Raw genomic sequence first — 23,619 nt, 5'->3', positions numbered from 1 at the left:
AGGTCAAAATAATCCACATAGTAGGTTGGGTTCTTCATTAAAACCACTAACAAAAGCTTGGAGAATGCTTGTTAACTTCTCAGAAAGACATTGACTGCTATGATCAGATCACTGCTATGATCATAAAAGTCCAACAGAAACTTTTATTCATCAAAAACCAGACGCTGAAGAAATATACTATCACACTGATGTTTAAGAACACATGTCCATCTTCTGGAAATACAGTGTGCATCTCTCTGTGTGTTGGAAAGATGTGAGTTAAAGAAGCCACATGGAAAGGCATCTGAAACACCTCTGGTGTACAGAGCAGTAACTGAAGGAGGCTCTATTTCTATTTGAATGCTGAAAACATCTTTTCTGTGAAATCATGGATAGAGTAAAGAATCATTCACCCAAATTCTTGTGAATTTGAACGAATAGCCATTTTTTACACCCCTAAAAATTTCTGGACAAATATTCCACTCGATATCCCCATGCCTGCCTATCATAAGCATTAGTGCACAAATGTTATAAACTCTGATTCCCAGACATGAAAATAGAAAATACTCATTTACACAAAACTGTAACTTAAATAAATATATGATAGAAAAATAATGGGGCATTATAGCAAATAGGAGGTTTTGGAGTTTGTCCATAATCTTGTGAGGTTGGTGTCTGGGGAAAAAGTCCCTCCTCAATAAACCCTTGTCTACTCTCAGATCAAGTACTGGCCTGGGAGGCTTAGGGGTCTGCTAGCTGTTTTTCATGTGCTCTGCTGTTATGTCACTCTTAGTTGCCGTCCTGCTCGGTTCCTTCAAGATACTAGGACTTGGGCCTCCCCGGTGGCACAGTGGTTGAGCACTGGGTTGCAAAGCTGCCCGCAGCCTCTGCAGCTCCGGTTCGATCCCCGGCTGCTCCCCGGCCACCGGAGGAGGGTCCCACATGGCGCGCAGACTTCTCCTGCCGCCCGCTGCTCCCCTTAGGAGTGTACTTCGGTCCTTCTGCCTGCTCTGCTCCCTGCTCTGGCTCTGGTGATCTCTCACCCTCCCGCGGTTCTGACTGTACCCAGTGCTTGTATAAATAAATAAAATAAAATAAAAATAAATAAATCTTTAAAAAAAAGATACTAGGACTTTTCTTTCCATTTTAGAAAATTATTGGTTAATAGGATCCACTGCATATTCAACTTTATGATTCAATAGATGTTTGCTCAATAGGTTTATATACTTATAAAGTGGTTTATATTAGTAATTTGAGGTGTGTGAATGTGTCCTATTTATTTCATTTTGGGGGCCATTAGATGCAGTTCAGATGCTGGCCTTGAGCCACAATCATTTTGCTGAACAAACTTTCTGAACACTTCTTCCTGTAGAGAGTATTACATGTAAATGCTGGGTGTTGAACAGCTTTACAGGTATCTGGTAACTTTCCGCAGTTCTTCTTTTAATTAACAGAACCAGTGGCGCTGCCCCACTGGGACTATTGTGGTTGTGGTGATTTTCTGGTATTTCTTTTAAAGAGGTTGCTTTAGGAAATGTGTTTTAACGCACAGACCAGTCTTAAGTGCTAGTTCTACCAGGTCACCCATTTAAATTTCCAGAAAAGACTCAGCATAAAATAATCAATGAAGATATTGCAAAACTCAGGAATCAAGCTTTTTTGCTTAGATTCTGGAACTATGTCTTAAATAAACCTATAAACCAGACTCAGAGGAATCTGGTTTACTTAATGTTCTGTTTCTCAAATTTTTCTTTTCTTTCCTTTTCTTTTCTTTTTTTACATCTCAAGACTTTGTCACTATTGAAAGTCTGAATTTTAAACAGATTCTTGAATTGAAGGATCATATCCATTAGCTCTTTCAACTTTGGCACCTATCTCATCCCCCGTAGCTTTTCCAGAATTACTACCTTCACCAGAAGCTCCATGTGTATTCCCAGTTCAAACTTGGGCTTCTTCAGCATTTTACTTTTCTAGCAAAGATATCATGGCAATATTGGCAAGCCTTTTTTGTGTTTTTCCCAGTGAATTAATTTACTGACCACTCCTTTCATGCCATTTGTCTGCACCCCTTGGGTCATGATTTCAATCTTCAAGATTTGGCTACATGTTGCCCTAAGCATACGAGGTCTTCCAAATCTGAATGTTGTGTTTTTTAGTAAAACCAACACCGAACAGATGAAGCAATAACTGTCGGCAGACTTGACATTATCATGAGCTTCAATCATGGTCTGCCATTTTTTTTTTTTAAAGATTTCTTTATTTTTGTACAAGAACCGAGGTACAGGCCAGATGCGCGGGAGGGTGAGAGGATTCACCAGAGACAGAGTGGGGAGCAGAACAGCAGACTGACGAAATACACTGCTGAGGGGAGCAGCGGGTGAGACAGGAGAGGTCTGCTCGCCATGTGGGATTCTCGCTGGCCGGGCCGGCCGGGATCAAACCCGCGCTGCAGAGGCTATGGACAGCTTCACAGTGTGGTGCTCAACTGCCTGCACTACCAGGGAGGCCTGGTCTGCCTTTTTTGACCAGGGAGCACATTTTATCTCGGGTAGGATCCATGCCATGAAAATTAGGCAGTTTTTGCTATGATTATCCTCAGTAACTACCATGAATTTTCTAAATGTGACTTCATCATTTTGAAGATCAGCAAGACTCACTTTAAATATATGACTCTTGAGGCCATGGATGTGGTTTGGTTCCTTTAGTTTTTGAGACTAGTGTTTTTCCAGTATTTCTTAGATTGAAAATTGCTGGTGCTTTCATATCATACCCCTCTTTCTTAGAAAATGAATCAACTACTTTGTTACTGGCTCCGTTTTTGCCACCTTTCATAAGGCGCTGATTTTATCTTCGCAGTACTCTTTTGAGTTAATTAGTAATAAAACCATTTTATACATCAAGAAGTTGTATGCCTTAGGTCAGGGTTCCTTGAAGCAGAACCTGAGTTGCTGGTTTTTGTGCAAGTGATTTATTGAAAGAGGGCTCCAGAGAGACCTGTAGACAAAGGAGGGAGCCAGGATTGGGGAGCAGTGGCTCCTGGATTAGCAATGGTGGCATTATGGACCACTGTGCTACTCAAAGAACCAGAAGGGGGCTTCTCAGGTTTTTCTACCAAAGTCTCTTATTGGCAGGAAAGATACACTTATCTTCTTATGAGGGATTATTCAAATTTTTTGCTGTAATCTCAGATTTGAAATTTCTAGAATGTCTTATCCTAAAAATCCATTTGAATTTTAAATTCTGTTCCAAAGTATATCTTTTTTAAAATACTGAGATAAAATTGACATACAGTGAAATGCATAGATCAAAAGTATAGAATTTGTTAGCACTGACAGAACCATACTTTAAGAATATATACTTGCCTCCCTGGTGGCACAAGGGATTAAGCGCAGCACTATGAAGCTGTCCACAGCCTCTGCAGCATGAGTTCAATCCTCAGCTGGCCAGGGAGCAACCCATGTGGTACAGCAGACCTCTTCTGTCTCATTTGCTGCTCCCCTCTGCAGTGTATTTCAGTCAGTCTGCCTGTTATCTTCCCCACTCTGTCTCTGGTGGATCCTCTCACCTGCCCTTCCTTCCCCTGTACCTCTGGCCTTTACCCCAGTTCTTGTATGCATAAATAAATAAATTAAAAAAAAAGAATATATACTTGTATACTTGCCAGGAATATACCTACATGTTTTAGAGTAGTGTTTGAAATTATTTCCCATCATGAAAATTGATGCCTTAAGAATATTTTCCTATTTCATTTTGTGATTTCTATTTGATGGTGGCAGTGAACATGTTATAATTATTCCATTTTGAGTAATATGGGCTTCATCTATAGGATAACTATAAAATGTTAGCCATCTTATGAATTTTCTTTAGCTTAAGTCTAGCATTAACTGGAAGTTGGCTAATGCCCATTGTTTACCTAAACATCAAAGATTTCCAGTGCAAATTGAAAACAATATATTAAATCAAGCAACAAGTATATGATCAGGAAATTAAAAATTCATTCTCATTCATTTTTATAGTAAGGCCTCATATATATATGTATACACATGATATATATGTATTATATATAAAAAACATTTGATACTTTACTTTCCACTGAATCTCACTGAAAATCCACTTCTAGTGTTTCCTTGCCATTTCTTGAACTCTGCTTGAGACTAACTGAATGCTGCTTGATCTCTCTTTTCTTCCAGGTTCTTTCAGAGAGCGTATATTAAAACTCCTTTTAAATAGAGAATAAGTTTTAGTTGTTGTGTCTACTGTGATACACAATACATTAAGCCTCCTAGATTAATTTTCGCTCTCCATATTGGTAGTGTAGGGAATATAAAGTTGAACAAGGGGTGTTGACTAGATCCCGTGCTCAGGGAATGATTAGTAATGTTAAGAGAACTGATGATGGTAATTAATACTTACTAAGAACTTTTTTATGTGATAGGCACAGTTCAACTCTAAGTCTATTGCATGCATTATCTGATTTTATCTTCACAATCTCTTGAATTAATTAGTAATATGACCATTTTATACATGAAGTACCTGTATGCCTTAGGTCAGGGTTCCTTGAAGTAGAACCCAAGTTGCTGGTTTTTTGTGCAAGTGGTTTATTGAAAGAGGATCTCCAGAGAGACCTGTAGACAAAGGAGGGGAGCAGTGATCCCTGGATTAGCAGTGGTGTCATCACTAGTTAGAAGTACATATCCTCGGGCCTCACTTAGGAACCCTGAATCAGAAACTCAAGGAAATTGGGCAGAAGTCCATGGTTTTAGTCTTCTGGGTGATTCTGATTGATAGTAAATTTGAAAGTCACTGGAGTAGGGAATGAAACCAGGCAAAATCTGGATTTGTTAAAAATTTAGACTCAGAAGGATCCTTCAGGGAGTGTTGGAGTGTGAATTACACCATAAAGTTGCCAGTGGGAAGGGGGTCATGCCAGTAGTCCACATCAGACTGTGGGTGGGGGGGTTGCTCTGGGGAACACACAGGGAGGGTATCTTTTCCCAGAATCTCTGGAGAAGGTAGCTCTTATGTAGCTGTGAGCAGCTCTTGGGCAGCATCCACTGTCCTAGCAGCTGGCCAGTTATACTGGGCTAAAGGAGTTGTGGGTGGGGCATCCTGGCATCCTCTGTACTGAGGCATGGAAGTTCTGTAACCAGCTCCAAGTAGGTTTTGAACTTAGAAAATGTGATTCCAGAGTACATTTTCCTAACCATTAGCTATACTCTTTCCTGTGGTGACAATGATATTAAGAGTTAACAGGGGGGCCTCCCCGGTGGCGCAGCAGTTGAGCGCTGGTCGATCCCCAGCTGCTTCCCGGCCACCGGAGGAGGGTCATGCATGGCGCACAGACCTCTCCTGCCGCCCGCTGCTCCCCTCAGCAGTGTACTTCGGTCCTTCTGCTGCTCTGCTCCCCGCTCTGGCTCTGGTGAATTCTCTCACCCTCCCGCGCTTCTGACTCTACCCAGTGCTTATATAAATAAATAAATAAATAAATAAATCTTTAACAAAAAAAAAAAAGAACGGAACATAAATGAACAAGGGACAGTTCAGAGGAGGGAATTGCTTCTGATTTGGGAAAACAGAAACCCCCATTAAAGGGGTATCACTTGATTTTGCCTTGAAGTAGGATAAGATATGGACTTGTAAAATCTTCAGAGGATTACTAGTTAGAAACAATAGCCTGAGAAAAGGCATAAAGTAGCTCACAAATGTGGATTTGTGTGTAGAAAACTATTCTTTTTTTTGCTCTAATTTGGTTTATTGAAGAGTCTGAGAGAAGTCATTCACGATTTGAGGTCAGGTCATGGATATCCTTATATGCCAGGCAGGTGAAGATTTTTAATCTGGAAAGCAATGTAGTTGGAACAATATTTCAGAAGGATTAATATAACAGGCGTGGGAGGAGAAAACTGGGGAGAAGCAGAAGAATGAATGGAAGCAATGAGTGTACACGATAAACTAGGACCTGAATTTGGTTGTGGCAATTAAATGGGAAAAGAAGAATCTGATAGAAAAGATTCTACAGAAGGAGCAGAACAGGGGTTCAGGGAATAAATGAGAGAAAGCTTTTGAAGAAGCTGGATAAGAGGATGCTAGTCTTTTTACAGATGAATGGAGGCTCCCTGGTGGAGGGCACTTGAGAATGTCCGGAGAAATTGCAGTGCAGGTTTGGGAGTGTGGAGTTTGGCAAAGGGCATCCTATGTGTAGATATCAAGTAAGTAGCTGGAAATGTGGAACTAAAACTCAGAGATAGATATGTAGATTTTGAAGACTTCATTGTCAAGGCAATTATTGAAAGCCACAAGGACTGATAATAAAATTGTCAAGGGTGGCAATAGTAAGAGTGGGTCATTGTCAGTTAGGATTAAAATTATTGGTCTCTTAACTTCTTGTTCAGTTTTTTTTTTTTTTTATCCATTGACTTGCTTGGCCTCCAAATGAAGAGTGAAGTTGTATTTTGCATGTTAAATTGAGAGAAAATTAAACCCTTTACGTTTTCTAATTCAGGGTAGGACATAGAGTGGGAAAATGGAAAAAAAAAATCCTCTTGGAAAGCAAACATGTCTTTTCAGCTCTTCATAGGTAATAGCTTGACCTTTATCTCCTGCCTTTTTTTTTTTCCCCCAAAAGAGGCAATTAAATAGTTCAGTTTAAAAATCTTTCTTTTTTGCTCTTGCTAGGGCTTAGGTTTGTAAATAAAAGACAAAAATGTCAGCCAAAATACTAAGTAAAGTCAACTAGGAAGTGAGAATAAGATTTCTTTCTGATAAGCCATAGGACTCAGATTTAGTTGTATTTCCAGTTGTTTCAGTTTAAATATGTATGTCAGTTACTTCAGGAAGAGATGTTGTAAATGCTGAGATTAATGGGGCTCTAGAACAGCTCATGTACTGTATGTGGCACATTCTGCTTGTCCTAAGTCCAACTGTTAGTGATGTCAGAAATACTTCCTAAGATCATTGCTTATTATTATCAAAAGAATGATTTTTGCAGGTCAGGAGTTTCTGGAATTTATACTTGGCCAAAAAGTGAAAGTAAATTTGTCTCCAGATTACGCCAGAACAAACCAGGTGAATATTTTGTTCTTCAAAAGTTGTAATGCTAGGGAACGTTAGAAATTCCTGGCCTCCAGCCACTACATGCTTGTACTGTTCTAGTCATGACAATCAAAATGTCTCCGCAGAGGCAAAGTCACCTCTGCTGAGAACTACTGTGCTAAGTAACCTAAGCAGAACATGAAAGTCTGCATAGTCTATGATTCTGGGTAGTGTAACATGTGGAGTAAATGAAATTTTGCCGTTTAAGAAACCCATTCCTTGTGCTATGGTGGTGGGAGAACTACACGAAGGGAGAAATCAAATACTGTCCAAAAATTAATGATGATGTAAGGGAAAAGGAAAAAAAAAAAAAAAAAGAAACCCATGCCTTGAATGCTGTGCTTTAGACAGATTTTCCTGGTTATGTAGGCCCATTTCACATCCAAGTGTAATTTGATGCAACCAATTAGGGGAGCAACTTGTCAGTAACTAGCAAAAGTTGAGATATGCAGCCATTTCCTCCTCTGATTATACCCTACAAAAGTGTACAAACATCTGCAAAAGGGCAGGTGTACAAGTATATTAATGGGAGAATGGTTTTGCAATAGGGAAAGATAGAAACAACAACATGCACCACCAGTGGGAAACAGATAAAATTGTGATGTGTTCACATGATGGCATAAATATGAAGCCGTTAAAATGAAAGAAGTGAATTTACATGGATCGATCTCAAAGTTGATGGAAAAATCATAGAATCATTTTTCCTTAATGTCTTCTGTATAAAGGTATTAAAAAACACCCCAGATAATGGTACAGCGTAAATTGTTTAGCTCAAATACTGACAATATCCACTCTGAGGAGGAAAGGATGAAGATGCATGGGAAAGGAAGAGAAAAATGAAGGACATCAATTTATTTGTATTGTTTCATTTATTGTTTTCTAAAAGGCCTGAAGTATATCAAAACATTAAATTTCAGTGGTAGGTTTATGCTGATTTTTAATCATTCTTTGCCTTTTATTTTTTCAAATTAAATATAAACAGCTTAGTATTTGACAGTGTAAATTGACATTCTTGAGTATGTCATAGGATATGTTGAATTGTAGTTTTTCACGAATCGTCTTTTAGTTGTATATTAAATTTTCAGTGACATGTTTGATGAAACAGTGCTGCGTGCTATTTCCTAGTCACATTTCCATGCACTGTCATGCTTTCATGATTCATTCTTGCACAAACGTGTAGATCTGGATTCTCACACGTTGAAATAAACGCAGCTGTGTTTATGTCAATGAGATTACATTCAAATAAACACACATGTGATCCCTTATGAGCGTGAATCCGTGAAACACTTGTTGATTTGGTTCTGAAATTGTGTGTTCAAATAAACACACTTGTTTTAAGGGAAGTTTCGCTTTACTGAAATGTTCATGCCTTGAACATGTGTTTTGTAGTAGACAGATGTGGACATAAGTGTCTTAAAAGAATCATAGTTCTTCAGAGTCTGTAATTGCTTTAGAGAAATAGAAAAGCAGGATTTATTTAATGGGATTTTAAAAATTTTAAATATGTTGGTAGTTGTCCTGTGTAATAAGATGAGATTTTTTAGTGTTGGAAACTACTTATTTAATCAGACTTGTAAATATGTGTCTTTACATTTCAAAGTTTAGAATGAAAATAAAGGAAAATTCCAAACCTGGGGGAGTGCTATTCATATATTTATATTTATATATATATATATATTTTTTTTTTTTTTAAAGATTTATTTTTTTGTTTGTTTATTTATACAAGCTCTGGGTACAGTCAGAAGCGTGGGAGGGTGAGAGAATTCACCAGAGCCAGAGCCGGGAGCTGAGCAGGCAGAAGGACGGAAGTACACTGCTGAGGGGAGCAGCGGGTGGCAGGAGAGGTCTGCGCGCCATGCAGGACCCTCCTCCGGTGTGGCCGCGGAGCAGCCGGGGATCGAACCGGCGCTGCAGAGGCTGCGGGCAGCTTCGCAACCCAGCGCTCAACCACTGCGCCACGGGGGAGGCCCTCACATTTATATTTCTGCTGAAATGAAAAGAAGTAAGTTAAGGTGCTTCAGCCATCTACAAAGTACTTTAGTAAGATAGTAATACAACTTACAAAGTAACAGTTTTTTGAGTTTATCTTTCCTTACCAAATGAACCACAAAACTATAGCAATCAGAGTTCTTTTTTACCCTCCACAATATGGGGACAGATTTTATGTGTGGTATTGTGCAAATATTTGGGAAGCAGACAAACCAATATCTGGTTTTGAGCTGAAATTCTGAAAGTTATTTTACTGTTGACGTGTGGTTCTTTGGTTTAGATGTCTTGTCAGCTCCACAAACCTGGAGTCTTTGACTTCTTGCTGTTGCATGGGAGAAGCTCATGATTTGGGTTGTAGTGGCAACTGTAAAAGGAGAGTGTCTTCAGACTTCAGACATTCTCTGAGTCTCTGTGGCCTTCGAGACCCCTCTCTGCCTTCTCAACACCCATGGAACTTTGCTCACCGCCTCTGTAAAGCTCAGTGGGGCTTTTAGCTCCATCTTTTGGGAACAAGACAGCTGTCTTCCCCATGGTCCCACAGTGAGTGCACACATCTCATCACAAAATATGCATGTTTGTATTGAATTCCTGTTTTCTGGTAAAATCCTGTTGGATTTGGCCTTTTAGGAACCTTAACCCTTTGCACTCCGAACCATTTTACGATATTTTGATTTAATTTCTTGTGCCATTTCAAGATAAAACTTCAGGGAAACATGCATGTCTCAAAAAGTTGCGTTGAAATAACCTCAATTCCCCGTAATCACAAATAAATTGCAATGTACCCTAAGAGGGGACATCCGAGTGATATGCTAGAATTCCGATGTCCCCTGAGAGGGGAAAGCGGAGTGCAAAGGGTTAATCCAGGAATTTCAGAAATTTAAATATTATTCTGTGCATAAATTCACTAAATGTAGTGAATTTTTTATAGAAAAAAGAAAATTTTAAAAAATTCTAAAAGGTAATGTTTCTGTTTCACAGGTAATATATGAATACATTTTTCTTTTTTTAAAAAAAGATTTATTTATTTATACTTTTTTTTGTTCCTTTTACTATCGGGCTTTCTTTTCTTTTGTGGGTCTTTGTTTTTGAATGAGGTTTACCTTTTATAGACTCTATATATTATTCCTACATCTTGTTTATTAATATATATGGCAACTGTTTCTCACAGTGTAACTTCATTTATTGATAGTGTCATCCCAGAATAAATCTAATCTTGTCTTATTTTTCTTAGTATTAATTTCTGAAGTTATTTTAATTTAAAACAAAAAGTATTTTAATTATTTGCTGGATTGCAAGTTTTATAGCCTGCCTTCATCTCTAGAAAGGACATTATAAAAACGGACTTTTTGTCTATTTTGGTTGCTGCATGTATTCAGTGCTTATAACAAGGTCTGGCACATATTACACACTCAATAAATGTGAATGAATGCTGAATGAATTCAAAAGATAAAAATACATTTTTTTTTTAAATTTATTTATTTATTTGTTTGTTTGTTCTGTTTATACATGCACTGGGTACAGTCAGAAGTGCGGGAGGGTGAGAGAATCCACCAAAGCCAGAGCGGGGAGCAGAGCAGGCAGAAGGACTGAAGCACACTGCTGAGGGGAGCAGCGGGTGGCAGGAGAGGTCTGTGCGCCATGTGGGACCCTCCTCCGGTGGCCGGGGAGCAGCTGGGGATTGAACCAGCGCCGCAGAGGCCGTGGTCAGCATCGCAACCCAGCGCTCAACCGCTGCGCCACCAGGGAGGCCCAAAAATACATTTCCTTTAGACTTTCATTCTCAGTTTTCATGTTCTGCTACCATCCCAGAACTCACAGACATACTATTTCTCATTTAGGTGTGTATTCTTTAGAAACCTTTCAGTACATTTACTTATGTAGATAAGACAAATCAGTCAATATTTTCCTACTGTTTACAATACTTATCACCAAATTTTACAAATTTTCTAATCTGATGTGTAAGAAATGGTATGTTGCTGTAGTTTGAATATTTCAACAGTAATTTTCTATGAAGTAGAACTACCTGCTTATATACCTTTTACCTGTTTCACTGTGGGGCTTTCTTTTCTTTTTAGAGTGTTGTTTTTGAATGAGCTCTCTCTCTCTCTCTGTGTGTGTGTGTGTGTGTGTGTGTGTGTGTGTGTGTAGTCAGTATATTCCTACATCTGGTATACTGGTATATTGGTGTATTAATAGAGATAACATATTTCTCACAGTTGATTTTTCTTTTGTTTGTTTATGTTATCATTTTTCATGGGGATGCTCACCTTTTTTATGTGGTCAACTTTATCAGTCTTTGCTTTCTTATTCTTTCTTTTTGTATTTTAAGGCCTTTCCTCCCCTAATGTCATTGATACACTTCCTTGTCTATTTTCTTAAGTATACATCCATTTCATTCTTATGTTTAAACCTTAAAAATATCTATTTGAAATTTACTATTAAATGTCGTGAGGTACAGATGAATCTTTTAACCCTTTCCAGCCGCTCTCCATTGCCCCCATCCCACCCACCTCCCACCCCCACACACAAAGGGGCAGCCAGTTCTAACCCCATCTGTATACTTAATTTATAATTATAAATAATTATAATTTATAATTAATTTGAAATATTTTTATCAAATGCAAATATTTTTGGTTGGTTTTTAAACTCGCATAATGTATTCTTTTGACGTATTGTTCTATTTTTGGGAAAATAATTATATAACTTTATTATATATCTCTTGTTAGATTGTTGATGCTCTTGGGTATTTTCTTAAAGGAAAACAAATCACATGTAATTAATGACAATTATATCAGCCTATCCAATTTTTTTTCTATTTTTTTTTTCCCCAAAGTAAACTTTGCATTTTACTTTTCTCTAGAGGACAGTTTTTCTTCAGTCTTCAAGTAGGTAGCTCCTTAGGTGGGCTTTGTTGGAGGTTATGAGGCATCCCTGTAGGTCTAGTCTAAATGGAAGTCAGGGGATATAAGGGGGTGGGCTTCAAGAGCATGATCCCTGAAGACTGGCTGTGAATGGTACTGCTCATGCAGTAATGTGATTTCACATACAGCTTGGGAAACCCATACCTTTAAAATGCACATGCTTTGGAACTTTGCCTGACTGCTGCAGGCCTCTATAATGACCAACTTCTCAATGGTCTTGTTCTTGGGCATACATCAGGAGATGTTGATGCAGCGAATAGACTCTGTATTATCTTGGTCCTTTTTGGCATGACCGATGTACTTCTTTCCTTGGATATCTTGGAAACAAGGACCTGAGAGAATATTTTCTTCTTCTTGGTTAATGCATCAGCTAATATCGCATCTCTGGTATAATGTTGATTACTTCTATGATCATGTACTTCGTATTTTTTGTATGTTTTTATATATGTTAATGCATCTAGTATTTATTCCATTACTATGAATGAATGTTTCTTTTATATTTTTTAATCTGAATAACAAAATTCTCTTATTCTTAGCTAAGAAATTTTATCAGTGTGGTAAAGGTTCTTGTTGGCCTGATTGTGACATTTTCTTCTTTTGCTCAGTTAATGTAGTGAATTGCAGTGATAATTTTTGGATGATGATTGCCCTTACATTTCTAAGATAAACTTTACTTGACATTAATTCTTTTCATTTTGTTTTTTAATTTTACTTAATTTTAAATCTGTGTTGAAGTGTGATTGGATTACAGGTTTTCTTTGCTTCGCTATTCCTTCCTAGTTCTTGAATGGGTTTAAGTAAGTCTTAACTCACGTAGTTTATTATACCTTTCTATTTTTTTTCAATTATTTCCTCGTCATTTCTCCTTCCCAGCCTTTCATTGTTGGGATTATCAGTTTTTCTTATTTTATTCTTTTTTTACTCAGCTGGCTTGCATAGCATATTTTCTATTTTGTTGTTACTGTTACTTTTCACTCTTTCAGTTTATTGAGATAAAATGCAGCACTGTATAAACATTTAAGCATATATTGAGAAATGACTACCATAGTAAGTTTAGTTAACATCCATAATCTGATATAAAAAAATGAAAAAAAATTTTCCTTCTGATGAGAACTTTTAGAATCTATTCTCTTAGTAACTTTCTTGTATACTATACAGCAACGTTAATTATAGTTAGAATGTATATTACATCCCCAGCACTTTACCTTATAAATGGAAATTTGCTCCTTTTGACCACCTTCATCCAATTCCCTCACTCATATTTTAACATAATTTTTAAAACATTTATCAACACACCTGTTGCTACTCTCTAAATACAAGAGGAGCTTAAACATCCAATTTCCTCCATCTGTCTCTTGAGCCCCTCATGTTGATAAAGATATAAATTTCCTTCTCTATTTTGTTCAAAATGGAAGTTTGGTATCTTGTGGAAACTTTTGTGTTTTTCCCCAGGTAATTGTGAGGATTTTTGGTTTATCCTTATCACTCAAAATTTGTGTGCTATGTCTAAGTGTGTTGTTCTCGGTTATTCCATTTGGCACTCACTGACTCCTTTCAGTGTGAGACTTTATGCCTTCTGGAATCATATTTTCAATTATGTCAAATTCTGAAATACCCTGTTTTCAGATACTGCCTTTCTTCCACACACACACTCTCTGTGTTCTCATCTCTTGGAAATGCTAATAGAGGGATGGAAAATAGATCTGTCCTCTGCACCTCATAACTTTTTTCTCTCAGTTATCCCCCTTTTCTTGTATTCTGGGGAAATTATCATTCTTCAGTGCTATTCTTTTAGTGTTGTCCTAATATTCAGTCCTCTATTTCAGTAAGTACATTTTTTTTATTTCCAAGCTTTCTACAGTTTCATTTTCAGGATTTAGATATCCAGGATTTAGATGCTTCTTTTATATATATCCAGATGATTTTGAAGAACATGTGAAATATAGGTCCAGTTATAAACATGTAGTATGTAGTAGACCTGAGTTCAGATCTTGTTTCACTACCATTTAATTGTGTTATGACTGGCTTACTTGATGTCTCTGTTTAAGCTTCACTTTTTTAATTAGCAAAATTGTTATAAAAATGCCACTTTGGGGCCTCCCCGGTGGCGCAGCGGTTGAGCGCTGGGTTGCAAAGCTGCCCGAAGCCTCTGCAGCGCCTGTTCGCACCCTGGCAGCTCTTCGGCCACTGAAGGAGGGTCCCACATGGCGCGCAGACCTCTCCTGCTGCCCGCTGCTCCCCTCAGCAGTGTACTTCGGTTCTTCTGCCTGTTCTGCTCCCTGCTCTCACTCTGGTGAATTCTCTCACCCTCCCGCGCTTCTGACTGTACCCAGTGCTTGCATAAATAAATAAATAAATAAATCTTAAAAAAAAAAATGCCACTTTGCTATAGTGTTGTGGGGATGAAATTCCCACAACATTAACAAACTTGTTATATATGATAACCAGCAACTTTAGAGGATTACTTCAACTGTTACTAATTTAATTCAGCAATTTCCTTACTGTAGTCATAAAAAAAATGATATCTTACTCTTCTGAAAGCAAGTTATCATGCTGCTGTAGTTGTTGAAATTCATTGGAGAAACAAATCTTTCATCACGGGTTCTCCTACTGGCTTCTCAAACTTGAAAATCAACAGATTTTCTTTAAGATTTATTTATTTATGCATATAAAAACTCGGATACAGACCAGAGGTGTAGCGGCTGGTGGGAGGATTCACCAGAGACAGAGTGAGGAACAGAATAGGAGGATTGACTGGTAAGATAGGAGAGGTTTGCTGTACCATGGGGGTTAGCTCACTACTGGCGGGGGCGGGGGGTTGATCAAACTCGTGCTGCAGTGGCTGCCTGTTGCTTCATGGTTCTGTGACTTAACTCCTTGCACCACCAGGGAGGCTCTGAAAATCAACAGATTTTCAAGAGAGGTATGTTTGGCCTACTCTTGATTGTGTTTCTTAGAGTAATTTCTTTTTCAAATGTTTTTCCCTGGTCAGTGTTTAGTCCCTGTTTGTGTGCCTGAGTGTGCACATCATTAAATCCATTGGGGGGTTCACTAGTTGGGCAGGATATACCATTGGTGCAGGTTCTCTCCTGCTTGCCATTGACTGTGCAGAGCATTGACTCTTTCTGAAAGGAAAAGTTACCTATTTTGTGAAAGAATCACTTAGCAACATAATATGAAAGGGTAAACAGGGGTTTGGGAAAATTATATCATGCTAGACTGAGACTGAAAATATTACCCATAAAACACACCCTTCTTCAGGGCACTTAGGATGGTATAGTTATTCCTGAATAGAACCTCACGTGCTGGTGACCTCTTCTGAAACTCAGTGTCTCCAGAGCTTTTTGTATGTGCAATATTCAGATTTTTTTTTTAAACATTTATTTATTTATTTATTTATACAAGCACTGGGTACAGTCAGAAGTGTGGAAGGGTGAGAGAATTCACCAGAGCCAGAGCTGGGAACGCAGCAGGCAGGTTTACTGAAATACACTACTGAGGAGAGCAGCTGGCGCGGCAGGAGAGGTCTGCGCGCCATGTGGGACCTTCATCCGGTGGCCGGGGATTGAACTGGCGCTGCAGAGGCTGCAGGCAGCTTTGCAGCCCAGCACTCAACTGCTGCACCACCAGGGGAGGCCCCAGATGGTTCTTTCTTATCAAAAATTCCTAGAGAAGGGATTTGTGGCAGTTACTAATTTTTTTTAAAATAAGAGAAAATACATTAAAACTCATTTAATAAATTATCTGGAGACAACCCAAGCTGAACAGAGGGCTGTTTAACCGGAATTGCTATTCCTTATGGAATCCCAAAATTTCTGAGATACATTGGAGATAGCTAAATATAATTACATGTTAGTCTTTTATCTAAATATTTTATAATTACAAGTAAACTGTCAATATATTAACTTCTTTCTCTCTAACCTCTTCCCATCAGTATGTTTGCAAGTTCTTTTCAAGAAAAGGTTAAAATTACCATCAATATGGTATAATTATTTCAGTGTCTGATGTAGAAATGTGTAAATAGGCTGATTTTAAAAAGTACCTTTTAAATTATCAACCATTCAAATAAAAGATTATATCTATTGAAATATGACTAAGAAATCTACTCTTCTGGAAATCCTTCCTGATACCTCTATTTTACTTCTTATATTAAGAGGACCATTTTAAAGACTACAAAGCAAAAATGTCTGTTAAGTTATCTTACAGAAATTTGTACCATTTGACCACCTTCATCCAATTCCCTCACTCAATACATTTTTGACATAAATTTTTGTTAAATGAGCTACTGTGTTTTAGTTTTTTTTTAAAATAATAAATTTTATTTTTATATTCCCCATACAATTGCAGCCCCCCCATTCTGACCCCAACCCCTCCCCTCCCGCCCCGCCCCCCTAAAAGTGTCTCTGGTTCATAGTTTTTTGTTGATTTTGATTTTCACTTTCTTATAGTTATTCATTTTCTGTGTTTTAGTTTTTGTCTTCAAAAGAAGCTGGTGTATTTACTACCAGTGTACCAATACCTGTGTTTACTGGCTTATTTAAAAATTTTAAGTAAATTTGCAATTCATGTATTAATTTTTAATGTTACCTCATTAAGTAATAAACAGATTTACCAAATAAAAACAATGAAAAGATTCTATTCCATTTTACACCCTTTCACTGGAATAAGATCATAATTAACAACCTACATTAATGCAACTGTTTTTCAACATTTCAAAATTGTGATCCTTTAATATATGCATAGATTAAATTCAAACAGCAAAAAGAATCAAATTATGATAAATGGAGGTGAAATGTTTTCCATGAATTCTTGAAGATTTAGTCAAATCACCTGGTATCTTTGTGTAAACTTAAAATTTCTTGAGGTGTAAATAATGACTATATATAGTGTTTGTAAAAATATTGCTTTGGTTTTCTAAAAATGAAAATACAGATAAAACATATAGTTTTATTAACTGTTTTCAGTGGATTTTAGAGGAAATACAGTTTTAGTTTTCTGATACCACTCTAATTGAAAATCTCTTCATTGTTTTCTTAAGTAGTAGGGATAGCTTCACAGTGCTGTGCTTAACCCCTTGCGCCACCAGGGAGGTTTTAGACCATATGTCTTTTGGGTTTGGAAAACACAAATGATAATAAAAATAATACCTGTAACATTGAGCACTTGCCTAGGATTGATTTCTCATTCTTTAAAAAAACCGTCGTAAGAATTACAAACATTGCATCCCTATTATGTAAATAAGAAAATTGAGACCCCAAAAGGTTAAGTAACTTGTCCATGATCACATAGCTAGAAATAGAATACTCCTGATTCTAACCCAGCATTGTCTTACTCCAAGATAACATTGAGTTAAGTGATATTTGGGTACAGGTTCTTTCACCTTTGCAATGTAACAGTTTTACACTTATCTTTCAGAAAATGTAATTTTGAGTGTATATTTATCTTTATTATTTATTAAAGTTTAATCTTTTCTTTGGAAAAATGAGGATAAAGGATCATGTCATACATATTTTGGCACTTCTTACACCTAGCACAGTGTCATGCATAATAATCACTCTAATTATTTGTTGAAATGAATAAAGGAAACTCCTCATTAGGAACTTCATGAATAAAAATGGGTAAAAGGTATGTAACAATATTTAAAAATCCAGCTTTTAAGTTTAATGTGGTTTAGAAATGAAACTGAATACAGAAAAATATCTCTAGATCCCTTGCTGTGTTGTCCTTCCACATTACAAAAATATAAACTTATTTTTCAGGAGGAATTACATAAGGCTGTAGAGGGCAGTATAAGCCAACTCAAGTGGACTTTTGGAGTTGGTGAGGTACTGTGCTAGCTGCTAGTGTCTGAATACCCAGGTTTTGACACTCTGGGTATAGAACTGTCTCAGGCTTAAGATTAGAGGAGGAATGAAAAGTGTTATAGAACCAAAGAAATGCATAAGCCTACAAAGAAGTTGGCAATTAAATACTGTTTCTACCTTTTTAGCCTCAGTGGCAAAACTGGGACTATTATCTGGATAATCTTGGCCTAAAAAACACTTTTGTCTCAATGAACTTGATGATAAAATATATTGTAAAGACTTTCCTCTTTAGGTGTCTAATTTTTTTTTTTTAAATTTCTAATGACTTCATCATTTGTATTCTTTTTTTTTTTTTAAAGATTTATTTATTTATTTACACAAGCACTGGGTACAGTCAGAAGCACGGGAGGGTGAGAGAATTCACCAGAGCCAGAGCGGGGAACAGAACAGGCAGAGTGATGAAGAACACTGCTGAGGGGAGCAGCGGGCGGCCGGAGAGGTCTGCGCGCCATGTGGGACCCTTGCCGGGTGGCCGGGGATTGAACCGGCGCTGCAGAGGCTGCGGGCAGCTTCGCAGCCCAGCGCTCAACCGCTGCGCCACTGGGGAGGCCCCTAGGTGTCTAATTTTTATACAACTTCAGTTAAAAGTAGTAAGCTACTCAGTTATCCTCTCCATTTTGTCCATTCCCTTTTACTACTTCATGAAGGTATAGACTGTTTAGTTGTGTATGAAATTATGAGCCATATGAGGTCTAAAAAATACTTAGTATCTGTTCATACTTATTTAGCATTCCTTCATTCTGTAGCCAGTATTTATGAACAGTTTAATTATCCAGGGTTTGCTTGATACCACTTTTCTGGTGAATAAGATATATGTTAGACTATATTTTACAGTGAATGGCAAAGGTTTGTTTTAAGGGGGACAAAACTTACCAACTTACAGATAATTCATTTTCTGGTAGAATTTACCATCAGTGGTGCCCCATACTGACCATCTGACTTGGATGGCTATCTATAATGTGAAGAAGTAACATACAGGATTATGCAAGTTATAATAATTCTTATTGAAATACCACATCCACCAATTTCTTTTAGGTTTGTGGTTTTGACTTTGTGTAAGTACAGTTTCCATGGCCGAACATTTTGTAAATAAAAATATTTCTAATATTATCTGTAGATATAATAGTGGTCATTTTACTAATTTCTTTCTTTCTTTTTTTTTTTAATAAAAAAGATTTATTTATGCATACAAGAGCTAGGGTACAAGGCCAGAGGTGTGGGGCGGTGAGAGGATTCACCAGAGACAGAGTGGGGAGCAGAACAGGCAGAGATTGACAGAAGTACACTGCTGACGGGAGCAGTGGGCGCATCAGGAGAGGTCTGCTGCTCAATGTGGGTTTCTCCCTGGCTGGCCAGGAATTGAACTGGTGCTGCAGTGGCTGCAGATAGCTTCATAGGCTGTGTCTCAACCCTTGCACCACCAGGGAGGCCCATTTTACTAATTTCACTTAATTATGTTTAATTTAAATCATTTTCATAGGTATATAGTATCCAGTAATATTATATCCCTGGAATTTTAATAAAAACGAAAAGGCAAGTTTTCTAAATGTAGGTAAATGAAACATTAATGCCAGAATTACAGGAGTGCTGCCTTCAAGAGAGCTTGTTTGACAATTTAAAATGTGATGAGAACCAAGTAATACAATGTTAGTTCAGAAAAAGAAGAATATAAACAAAAACACCAAATGTTGTATGTATTAATATCATCCATGCTCTTGATTTCTATAGCAACACATTGATAGAGTGGAGTTGCCATTGTTATCTTTGCAGATGTAGGGAAACTGAGGCTCAGGCAGATATGCTGAAGTTGAGGTGACTGGTAAATCAACAGTGCTACATACAAGTGGAATCCAGTCCATGTATGGGGTTTGCTTAGAATTAATGGCTATTTTATTGGCAGTTGGAACCCAGTCCCATGTGTGGGGTGTGCTTAGAATTAAGTGGCTATGTTATGATTTTGTTGGCACAAACATAAGTGATAGCTTCGATATATTTAAGAATCAAAATGCTACCTCTATTTTGTTGAGTGAATAACTGATTTTTAAAAAACCAGAGAATGTGTTATTGGAAAGTCTTAATAGCAGTTTATGTTTTCCACTTATTAACCTTACTAATTGAGTAATTGACTGATATTGGAGCAGTTTTTAGTTTTCTTTTACTTTAGCAGTCTTTTCTACTTTTTTGATTTAAGGTGAACTTAAATTTGTTGGTGTTTTTCATACATATAAAGGCCAATATATCAGGATTTATAGAATTTTGAACAAGAGTGTGTTAGTAGGATGAATTGTGAGCTGGATAAATTTGTGATGCAAGTTTGTTTTCTGACATTCAGTATTATTTAAGTACAATCAGTATTCCGAAGATTGATGTATCATCTATCTGTGTAGCTATTTTCACCTTCTGAGTTTTATGTTTGTTAGTATTAGGGTCTGGTTTTTTTTTTTTTAGATATATTTATTTATTTATACAAGCACTGGGGTACAGTCAGAAGCGCAAGAGGGTGAGAGAATTCACCAGAGCCAGAATGGAGAGCAGATCAGGCAGACTGACGAAGTGTACTACTGAGGGGAGCAGCGGGCGGCAGGAGAGGTCTGCGTGCCATGTGGGACCCTCGCCCAGCGGCCTGGGATCGAACCGGCGCTGCAGAGGCTGTGGGCAGCTTCGCAACTGAGCGCTCAACCGCTGCGCCACCGGGGAGGCCCAGGGCCTGGTATTTTTGACTAAAGGTACTGAGTAGTATTTATGTTAAGATTTTTTGCCTCCCAAATCTTTATATAGAAAATCAATTACAAGAAGAAATTTATGTTTTTATTGCACCTCTGAAAGGCACATGAAATTTGTTGCCTTAAGTCTTATTAATACTAGAAAGACTCCCCGACACACCTGTTGGTTACTAAGTCAGAGGGGGTGGACCTGTGTATGATACTGATGGTGTGAGTGTGAACTACACAGTTTAATTCACCTAGCAAGTTAATGCACATTTTTTTTTAAAGATTTATTTATTTATTTATACATACAAGCACTGGGTACAGTCAGAAGCGCGGGAGGGTGAGAGAATTCACCAGAGCCAGAGCAGGGAGCAGAGCAGGCAGAAGGACCGAAGTCCACTGCTGAGGGTGGGCAGCGGGCGGCAGGAGAGGTCTGCACGCCATGTGGGACCCTCCTCCGCTGGTCGGGGAGCAGCCTGGGATTGAACCTGCGCGGCAGAGGCTGCGTGCAGCTTCGCAACCCAGCGCTCAACCGCTGTGCCACCAGGGAGGCCCAGTGCACATTTGGTTTTAAATTTGGTCTTATTTGTCAAAACGTTTCCAAGGAGGAAACAGTATTATAGAGTATAGAATAGAATATAAAGATACTCTGCTTTTGTTTTTCTGGGAGAAGAATTTGAGATTTACTTTAACTGTGTGTGACTTGGGGCAAGTTATTGAAACTCTAAATCTCAGTTTTTTCTTATTTAAAATGGGGCAGTAATAGTACCTGTCTCATTGAGTTATGAAAGGAATCGAGATATATGTAATATGTAAATAGCTCCTATATTTCTTGGCACATGGTATTTTTTAAGTAATTGACAGTAATAGCAATAGTTCTTGTTGCTACAATAAACTTAAATGAAAAGTAATCCATGCTTAAAGAATGGGTAAGAAAGATCAAATAAGTGAGCTTGGCCCCTGGTTGACCAAGGATGATTCTACCTGAGAGGTCTGGTATGTAACAGGGTGATCCCCAGGAAAGGGGGAGGTTCCCTGCCCCACCCAAGGGAGAGTGGAGCTGAGCAGGAAGAGGAGAAGCTGCAGAAGAGACTGAGGGAGGAAGCAGGATGGAGCCAGAAGGAGACCTGGAGGAGGCGCATGGAGCCTAGAGACACGTGAAGAAACTGCGCTTGTCTTTTGGTTGTGGACTGGGTGACACAGATGTGGGTGAGACCCATGGGGAGGTGACCATGGCAGCTTTTATCTTGATGTTGATTTTGCTCTTTTCCTTCCGGGCTTGTCTGGTTGTTTCTGAAACTTTTCTGTGGGTCCCCACTGGAAGATGCTTTAGACTTGTGGCAGGCTGTGGGGCCTTGCTCTGCGCCAATCCCATTTGGATGGACTTTTACCCACGAGGGGACGGGTAACTTTGGGTGCTTGATTTAGAAACTAGATTCTTTGCCTTTCCTGTATTGTTTCCTAGTTTTATTAAAGTTCCTTCCCATTAAAGTCTCATATGTTTTGTGTTGATGCGGCGGATGGCAGAATCCCATGTAGAATAGGCAGGTTTGTGGGGTTTGGGCTGCCCCTCTCCCTGTCCTATAACAGTAAGACATGGTGTTCTTTACCCTGAGAAATTAAGGTTTTCAAAGATATACCAATGAGGTGCAAAGTAGGAGTTAAAAAAAAAAACAACTCAGGATAACTTTAGTTTTTATTTGCCACATTGGTGTTAACATTCACCATTTTAAAATGCTTTTAGGTAAAGTGCTTTTCCCCCCTTGTTTTCTTGACTAAGTAATTCAAGTTTTCAATACTAATCTGTTTGTTATGAATTGCTATGAAGTTATAATTTGTTTGAATGTTCTCCCCAAACAGTTGAATGACAAAATTCCTGCTGTTGCTCAATTTAAAAGAATCAGCTCTTCTTTAAGATAAACAGTATCTAGAAGCGTGGCCAGGTACATTCACTGTACTGTAAGAGGGGGTGGGGGGGAGCAGTCAGGAAGCATGTAGGTGGGAAGGGTTTCCTGTTTCCAGGCAACAGCGAGGAGCTACAGAGGGAAAGCAACTTGAATATAAATTCATTGAGGAGAGGACATTTTACCACACTGCCTTCTAGCCGGTGGGGACACAGACAATTTTGGAAGAAGAGGGTAGAGTTGAAACTTCATTTGTCAATGGGTAAAGTTATTAGAAACCTATTTATTTCTCCTCAGGTTTTGTGCGCACACACACAAAAAAATCACATGTACTAGTGGCCAGTTTAGAATTTTATAGTATTTTGAAAATAGTAGCAACTGCATTTGCCTCCTTTCTCATTTTCCAGAAGCATGGGGCTTTATGTAGCTTCATTTTCCTGTCTGTTTCCTGAGAGAGCAGAGGGGCACTTGGCTCTTTCCCCATCTGCCTCCATCTGCAGGAAGGAGGGAGCACAGCCCACTCTGTTTACAGCGAGGTTCTGCTTCCTCTTGAAGCCAGCCTTGAGGTTCACTGTGGGCAGAAGAGAGAAGATGACTGTTCCCGGGGCCAGGGAGAGTGTGGGCTGGTCACCTGCTTGTGCCCTGTTCCCCATCTAGTGAAATGCAGGAGAGTGATGGCTTGCCAAGAGTGGATTCACAAGGCATTTGCAGGAGGCAGCTACCTGATCCTGATGGGTTAAGATCTTGAGACTTTTGGATTATTAAGAAAGGTAGTGGTTTAAATATTGGTCCCCAAAGATTTTGTCACTGATGCAGTAACTCTCATTTTCTGCTCCAGCCCTGGAGTGGTAGTTGTCAAGTTATGGATTGGTAAAAAACCAGAGAAGCACTCTACATGCTGAGAAGAGTTATCTGTATAGAATGCATGCCTTCCCTTTTCTCAGTCAGCTTCATATTGTATTTCCTCTAGACTTGTTGAGGTGAGCTGCTTTCCTTTTAACATCTTCTTTTTATTGTTTCATTATATTGGTTTTGTTAAATGGTTTTTTTGAAATCAAAGTTAGGTGATAGGTTTCATAAAGGGGGTGAGTAAGCACCCTGGGATATCATGCACTGAGATTTGTCCCCTGCTCAGACTAGAGCAGGTGCTGTTGTCGAAGGT

General features: G+C 38.4%; 1 protein-coding gene and 1 pseudogene across 6 annotated transcripts in view; one reads left to right on the top strand and one right to left on the bottom strand.

The window, feature by feature from the left end:
* BBX (BBX high mobility group box domain containing) overlaps positions 1-23,619 on the top strand; it is a 267,523-nt gene that overhangs the window by 35,105 nt on the left and 208,799 nt on the right. The window lies entirely within an intron of this gene.
* Positions 1,795-9,591, bottom strand: LOC119258131 (40S ribosomal protein S3a-like; annotated as a pseudogene).

Source organism: Talpa occidentalis, unplaced genomic scaffold, assembly GCF_014898055.3.
Source record: "Talpa occidentalis isolate TD23 unplaced genomic scaffold, MPIMG_talOcc4v2.1 talOcc4.4, whole genome shotgun sequence".
NCBI classification, from domain to species: Eukaryota; Metazoa; Chordata; class Mammalia; order Eulipotyphla; family Talpidae; genus Talpa; species Talpa occidentalis.
Note: the sequence above shows the minus strand (reverse complement) of the source record. Positions and strands in the feature narration are given on the sequence as shown.